Raw genomic sequence first — 9,001 nt, forward strand, 5'->3', positions numbered from 1 at the left:
CAACTCACAGTAAATTACAATCCTTCTTATTAGTTAATACACTACCTAACTGCTTTGTTGAATTAAAAAATCTAATGATTCTCTTGTAAATCAGTAGTTTTTCACTTAGTGTGTAGTCATTTAATTTATAATTTTTACTTAATAGAATTTTCATTTTCTATTCAAAGCTGCTTTATAAAGTAACATGTTTAAACTTCAGTTTCTGAAATTGCATATGATTTGTCAAATACTTCAGTGAATTTATTTTTCTAATAGTTGATGAATAGAATGTTACACATGGAGATGAGTTGGTATGTATAAAAGTTATTTATAAGCAGCAAGTAGTGTAGGAAATTGATATGTGCAAGACATATAATCTTTTAAAATTGCATGTATAAGAAAGAGAAATAAAATGTTAGCAGGGAACAAATTCTAGTATTTCCTTCAAAGTCATGACTTATATAGGAATATCCACAACCACGCTATTATTCATCATTGCACAAAATGTATGAAAGCATTTAGATATACAGGAAAAAATGAGCTAGACATACTAGAATGGAAGAGACAATGTTATGATTACCTTTGGGTGATAGAAATGTCTTGAAGTAGAAAACAATTAAATACTAGAATAAAAGGTAAATAAGTTTAATCAAGTTGCTGGATACTGTTGAGCAATGTCATTCAATTAGGAAAATGAGTCGAACTGAAAGTAGCAATCAGGCCTTTATTCATGTAGAGGGCAACAGTGCACACAAGAGGCATAAAGAGGCACTGGCTCCCCAGTGTTCCATTCTCCTCCACAAAACTGTACTAAGACTCAGGAAGATACAGCTCAGCTAGGGCAAGTTGTCCCACTGCCAAGGACCCCTAACAAAAGACCCCTGCTTATTATGGACTCGCAGACCAAAGGAGAAGTGGGAAAGGAAAGGGCTAAAGGTGAAAATGTACTGAGTCCAAGTGGAGAAAAATGCCTCAGCTGAGGCCTCCAATAAGGAACACTTTGGGTGGGGGCACCTGGGATGTGCCTCAGCCAAGAACCCAGTAAGAAGGACCTTGACTGGCAGTCCCTGGATTAGATGTGCACCTCTGTGAATGAGCATGGTTGGACCAGAGGGTCGGGGGCTCAGTCCTTGACTGGATTTCCTCCAGAGAACTGGAATGTCCTGGCTGTGTACCAAGTCTGGTTTGGGGAGGGTGGTGATTCCCTCAAGAAACATACCAGGTAGGAATTTGTAATTGCTTATGACCAGGATCCTTAGATGAAAGTTAAACCATATACATATAAAGCAAATGTGTGTGTGTATATAACAAATATGTGTATATATATACACACATACATATGAGTATAATCTTTATATCTCTGTACTAGAAGAAACTAATGTGTCACAAAAGGTTACTTCATGCTTAATAACTGAAAATAAACCTGACCAGAAGTGTGCAATATCTAAATAAAGAAAAGTATTTAGTTTGTGGAAGAACATAACATGAGGCCTGAATATTTGGGAAAACATAATATTCCTGGATGGGAAGACACCTAACACTATAAAACTACTAATTTCCCTAAACTTAATTCATAATATAACAGTAGTTCCAGTCAAAATCTCAGTGGCTGCTTTTGGAGCATAATGAATTAATTCAGAATTCCTCTGAAAAGAATTAGCTTTCCTTAGTAAAAGATTCCCAAAATTCCCAAATTTGCTTTCCTTAGTAAAAGAAAGTGTTTAACACTTTAATCCAGCTTTGATACTTTTGAAGTTGGTTTCATTCTCTATGAGGAAGTCATTAGGGAGAGTTCAAAGGCCAAGATACCTTGACAGAAAAATTAAGAGATTGTGTGATTATGACAAGGAGCAGAGAAAGAAATGAGGAATTAGTCCCAAAGATACATATAGGAGAATGTGAAATAATCATTCGGGTGGTTGTAACTTTTCTCAAACTACATGTCTTTAGAAAAATGTATTTTTAGAGAAGAAACTTTTATTTAGTTGTGTTCAATTTTTATTCTGTCAAGGTACTACATAATATAAAAGATATATTATTTTAGTATTTAATTCATATTGCCATTAGGATTTATTTAAAATACACTGAAAAATAGGTGAATGTTAACATGAACTCAATGTTAGGAAGTATCAATATTCTTTCTTTTGCAATACACATTTTAAACTAATAACACTTTTATTTATTACACAAGCATATATGCACGTGTACTGTAGAAAGAAAATACATAGAAATGAAAATAAGAAAATGAAAATATCGCAATTATATTATTCAAAGATGATTGCCATTCTGAAAACCTGTTTCTGGACATTTACTTCTCCTTTACTATGTGTATGTGTGTGTATATGGGTGTGTGTGTATATATACACATGTATAGATATAAAATTTATTTATTTTCCTTTTTTCTTCATTTTTACGAAAATGTGACCATATACATATGCTCTATTGTAAGCTGATTTTTTGCAAATAATGATTTCCATTTCTTCTTGAACATAAATTTTGTCTTAATAATTTAACAGTTTGTTTAAACCAGTATCCAATAACAAACACATACTGAATCTTACTATCATGCCTTTCACGTCTTTTCTAATCTGGCACTCTAGTAAAGCCCCCTTTTTATTTACATTAAAAATAATTAATTAAAAGTTGATTAATTATGCATTAATTATATAGATTTTTTTAATGTGTTTTTTTAATATAGTTGATTTATGGTGTTTCTTCAGTTTCTGTTGTACAGCAAAGTGACCCAATCACACACATTTCCCTGTGCTGTACAGTTAAGGCCCCACTTCCCAATCATTCCAAATATAACAGTTTGCATCCAAAAAACCCGAATTGCACATCCATCCTACTCCTCCCCCCTCACCAATATAGATTTAATAATATATTGTAAATAGTATTATAAATATAAAAATAATATTAAATAGTATTATTTTAATTAATTTAACTTTTTATGGCCACACCAATAGTACATGAAAGTTCTCAGACCACAGATCAAACCTGTGCCACAGTATGAGCCAAGCCACTGCAGTGACAACACCGGATCCTTAACCCACTGTGCTTCTGGAGAACTCCTAGCTTTTAAAATATATATAAAATTAATGCACCCATATGAAGGCAAAAGCACAGTGAAGAGAAACAAAGAATCAAGGGAGTGCGGTTAGTGGGCTGCTAATTAAGATATGGTGATCATGGGATTCCTTTCTAAGAAGATAGCCCTTGAGCAAACACTTTAATTACATTAATGCCACAGAGTTTGAACTTAAATATTTGAGGTTTTACAGTTACAGGTTATTCATATTCTGATTTTTTCCAACCCTATGTTTCAGAGGATTGAAAATTAAGACATTTAGTCTAATCTTTTAATACCAATAACTAATGTTATAAGACACTATTTCTAAAAACAGATAATAACACATATAAGAAAGGATAAATATTAGACTCTGAGGGCTAACTTATTGGAACCAGGATTAGATTTTCTTTGATTTACTCTATAAGAGCTCATTTCATTACTTTAAACAAGGTATTTATATAATTTTATGATTAAAGAATTAAAAGATACTATATAAGGATTTTTTCTATTGTAAGAACATCAATATGTAAATTTAAGAGTATTTAAAAATACAAAAAGTTAAAGGTAGTTCTTAAATTGTAGTTAAATTGTAGTTCTTTTCCGTTTTCCTTGTGTAATACCTCATTATTTTAGGGGAGCCAAGAAACCAAATGCTCTTTTGCTTTATATAGCAGCATATTCATAGAGCTAGCCTGATTCCTTGGAGTTAAAATGAACTGATAGTTTCATTCCCAATATCTGATTTCCTTTAGCATCTTGTTCTGAAGAAATTGGAACAACTGGAATAAGATAAAATTTTTTCTAAGAAGCCTTGCAAGATCTTTCTTGGTCCTAATCATTTTGGCATCTATTTTCATCAGAAAAAGAAATGGAAGTCAGCTACCAGCCACTAGCATTAGAGACAGAGTTAACATTTCCTGCAGGCTATAGAGTCCTGTTTCCATAGAAATAAAGTTTGGCTTGTTGAAAATAGGAAACAGATTTTAAAACCAGTGTGTTCTTCTACCGGTGAAAAACTGTGCAGATGTGTTCTCTTGTTTGTAAGACAGAGGTGGTTGAATAATTCTATCTGATGAGCTTTCCAGTGTGATCTGAAAATGTATGAGGAAGAATTAAAGCTTGCACAAATTTTGAGTGGAGAAGCACGGAGATAATAATCTATTAACAATGACATAAGAGGACCATAGTATTTCCTTAGTGGCCAGAAACATCAAAGCTTTCTGTTTATTGTATTTTGAAAGCTTTAATATATTTAGTCTGAAATTCATGATTTAGTCACTCACGAGATCACAGAAAGCTAACATTTTAAGCTTAAATTTAATAATTAGAAATAAGAGTAGAAATAGTTTTATCACCTCTAAGATTGAAGTCAGATATTAAATGTATATAGTCATTTTATTGCTGATCTTAATGTATGTTGAAATCAGAGAATGCAATTGCATATAATTGCTATCAAGTTTAGATTTGAAGATTTAACATAGTCTTCTCTTTTATATGTACCTATATCTTGAAATGGAAGATGTAAATCATACATACCAGATTTTCAGATGACTAGCATCAGAGTGAGAGCAATAGAGTTGGGTCTTTGATTATGTAACTCTGTTTTAAACTATTTCTCTGATATATAAATTTTAGGTTTATCCAGTGTTCTTTGCTTCATTTCACAAGACTGGGAGAATTACTGATTGGATGCTTTCGAGAAGATTTTACAAAGAAAAAGCATTTCTATAGCAATACAGGGTTTGTCTTGCACTAATTTCTCTTTTAAAAAGTAGCCCAATTACTGCACTATATTTATTTTATTTTTTTTATTTTTTGGGGGGCGGGGGAGCTTAAACAACAGCCATTTGTTTTCTCACAGTCCTATATAATAATAACTTTACTCAAGGAGTTCCCGTCGTGGCGCAGTGGTTAACGAATCCGACTAGGAACCATGAGGTTGCGGATTCGATCCCTGCCCTTCCTCAGTGGGTTGACAATCCGGCGCTGCGGTGAGCTGTGGTGTAGGTTGCAGACGCGGCTCGGATCCTGCATTGCTGTGGCTCTGGCGTAGGCCGGTGGCTACGGCTCCGATTGGACCCCTAGCCTGGGAACCTCCATATGCCGCGGGAGCGTCGGCCCAAAGAAATAGCAAAAAGACAAAAAAAATTAAAAAAAAAAAAAACTTTACTCAAGCATCTGGGACCCAAGATGGAAATTCTTGTGCTCTTTAGAATACACATAGTCTACTAGATATGCAGCATTGGTCCACTATGAGAGTGTTGAATCCATAGTCTAACACCTTATAAAAATTAATAAACATAAACTCAATTAAATGGAATTGGGAGACCAGAAGGAAAAACCTTTATGGTCCACAACATAGCAGAGCCAAATATGAAGGCATTAAGACTTCTTTACTTGTAGGTTTTTCAGCTAATGACGAACCATGGGCTCTTCATTCATTAACTTAACTCTCCAAACAATTTTTTCTCCTCTATAAGAGCATCCTCTTTTTCTTTCCTTGAGGGGAACTGCATATGATTTGTAATGGTTTCAGGCCTCAAATTGCACTGCACTATATTTATTGACAGCCTATATTCGTTATACCCTGAAAACACAGCAGTCATTCAGTAAATGACATTTTCTTTTATGTGATACCAAGGAAAATGGGTCAAAATAATGCAGTCAAATTAATGTAAAATTATAAATGTTAGCCAGTTGAGTTTTCTATCAACCCTTAGAACCATTCTGAACTTCATTTAAAGGAATTATGACTCCTATTATATGTTTGCTTAATACAAACAAAAACTTATTCTCCCAAATGTTAGGTCTCAGAAATTATTAGCAATTATTATTTCTCAAGAGGATATTTTAAGTAGTAGAGGGGAGCTAATGTTAACAGAGGAAAAATACATAGACATAGAGTGTCAACAAACTTTTGTTTTCATATACAGCTTTGTTAGATTTCTCAGTCTCTCTTACAATTATTTTTTTTTTTAGTTTTATTGAGGTATAGTTGATTTACAAGGCTGTGATAGCTTCTGTTGTACAACAAAGTGCTTATACATGTACACATATCTATTCTCTTTTCAGATTCTTTTCTCACATAGATTAACACAATATTGGGCAGAGTTCTCTGTGCTGTACAGTAAGTCTCCATTGGGCAATCATTCCATGTACCCCAGTGTGTATATGCCAGTCCCAAACCCCCAGTCCATATCTCTCCTGTTCCCCATCTGTACCCTTGGTAACTATGTTTTCAAAGTCTGTGTGTCTGTTTCTTTTCTGCAAATAAGTTTGTTTATATCCTTTTTTTTAAGATTCCACATATAAGTGATATCATAAGATATTTTTCTTTCACTATCTTCACTTTGCATGATAATTTCCAGGGCCATCCATGTTGCTACAAATTTCATTTTTTTTAATGTCTGAGTAATATTCTATTGTGTATATATACCACATCTTCTGTATCCGTTCCTCTGCTGATGGAGTTTTAGGTTGTTCCAATGTCTTGGCTATTGTATACAGTGCTGCAATGAACATTGGGGTACATGTATCTTTTCGAGTCATGTTTTTTTTCCAGATAGCTGCCTAGGAGTTGGATTGCTGGATCATATAGTAGTTCTATTTTTAGTTTTTTGAGGAAACTTCATATTGTTTTCCATAGTGGCTGTACCAATTTACAATCCAACGAACGGTGCATGAAGTTTCCCTTTCTTTCACACCCTCTCCAGTATTTACTGTTTGTTGACATTTTGATGATAGCCATTCTGGCTGGTATAAGGTGGTGCCTCATAATAGTTTTGATTTGTATTTCTCCAATAACTAGTAATTTTGAACATCTTTTCATTTGTCTTTTGGCCATCTTTATGTCTTCTTTGGAGAAATGTCTCTTTTGATCTTTTGCCTATTTTTTGATGGGGTTATTTAGCGTTTTGTTTTTTTGGGGCGGGTTCTTTTTTTTTGATATTGAGCTACAGGAGGTGTTTCCGTATTTTGGAGCTTAATCCTTTGTCAGTTGCTTAATTTGAAAATATTTTCTACCATTCTGTGGGTTGTTTTTTTTTGTTTTGTTTTGTTTATGGTTTCCTTTGCTGTGCAAAAAACACTTGTTTAAGTCCTTTTCGTTTCTTTTTATTTTCATTACTCTAGGAGGTGACTCTGAGAAGATATTGCTGTGGTTTACCTCAGAGAGTGTTCAGCCTAGGTTTTCTTCCAAGAATTTTGTAGTATCTGGTCTTACATTTAGGTCTTTGTTCCATTTTGAGTTGGTTTTTGTGTATTGTGTTAGAGAGTATTTTAATTTAATTCTTTTACATGTCCAGTTTTCCTAGCACCGCTGATGGAAGAGACTCTCTTTCCTCCATTGTTTATTCTTGCCTCCTTTGTCATAGATTAGTTGTCCATAGATGATGGATTTATTTCTGGGCTTTCTATCCTGTTCCTTTGGTCTACATTTCAAGTGTCAACAAACTTGATGTTTAGGATTTCTTTAGCTATTCTACTAGTAGGAATTTGATGATATTATGACATGCCATTATGTTTCCCAGTGCTAATCTAATTCAAAATTAGTAGACTTTGAGGAAGGCTCAAGTACATATTGTAAGCCTCTAGGATTTAGAAGTTATAGATAATGTATATCTCTCATTATTGGTCCTCACTCCAGACCTACCAAATTAAAAGCTGTAGGGCTGGCCACAGTTGATTTTTATGCATTCTTAAGTTTGAATTAGCACTAGTATATGTACAATTTTAGGAGTGATTATTTATATGATAGTATTGATTTGGAATTTAGTCAGATATAAATGCAAGATCTTTGAGGAGGGGTTACTGCAAAAACATTGTGCTACTTTTTAAACATAAAACTGTATTATATTTAGCCAAGTGGCCAGTTAAAAGTTGAGACCATGAAGTATAAAAACATAATTTCTAAACACATAGGGATTCAGAAAACCTAGTAGGCACAGACATTTTCTGAAAAAAAAAAAAAAAAAAAAAGAAGAAAAAAGAAAAAAAAAGAAAATTACCATTTGTAGTTGAGCAAAACAACGAGAAAAGGGATTCAAAAAAGAGAAGGATAGAGCATCTAAGAATGACTCAGATCAGCAATAAGATCATATCCTATGATGACAGACATGCTACAGGCTAGAATAAAATTAGTCCAGATTGTATAAGGAAATCAGTAAGTATCTGTAAGTATGTCCTAAAGAAGAAAATTAATTTAAAAAACTGCATTATATTAGCATGGAGAGGCTATACAAAGAGGGGTAAAGAAGTTACTTTTATTGCATTGTAAGTGAAAATGAATAAGCTTTGAATTTAAAAACCAGAAAAAGTGTGTTATGTGGCATTATCAGTGGCCTGGAACTTTTTCCCTTAATCAGTAAGTTAAAATAATAAAGAATAATTATTGTATATTGCCTTTCCTACCATTTCCTCTTTGTATTTTTAGTAATGGTCTCTTTGAGTGGTATATACTTAATGACATAAAATAACATCTATTTTAGGTGTCCAATCACAGTACTTAGTGCCATAAGAGGTAATATGAAATAACAATGTTTTGAATTATTGAGTGATTTTATAGAGAAAACTAGGCAGTATTGTTATAGGATATCATGCAAATACTGTACTAGTAATAACATGGATAAAGATGATACTAATCAGGACTCAGCCAGAGCAGTGGTAGGACCTATACACACACATGAGTGTCAGTATATGCATATATTTTATACATATTATAATAATATCTTAAGGAACTGGATAAGTAAGCCAGAAGTCCATGGGCGGGCGGGCAGACAGAAAGGGAAGACCACAGGAGCATGAGCTGAAATTTGGAGTCTCTTTACTGCATGTTAGTAAGAGACTCATATATACGTATTATGAAGTAACAAGAGCAGTATCATTGCATCATCTTTGTCACATTAGTTAGAAAAGAAGTATGGATGTGAGACAGTTTTTTTTGAAAGTGAAGCA

The sequence above is a fragment of the Phacochoerus africanus genome, chromosome 2, assembly GCF_016906955.1.
Source record: "Phacochoerus africanus isolate WHEZ1 chromosome 2, ROS_Pafr_v1, whole genome shotgun sequence".
NCBI classification, from domain to species: Eukaryota; Metazoa; Chordata; class Mammalia; order Artiodactyla; family Suidae; genus Phacochoerus; species Phacochoerus africanus.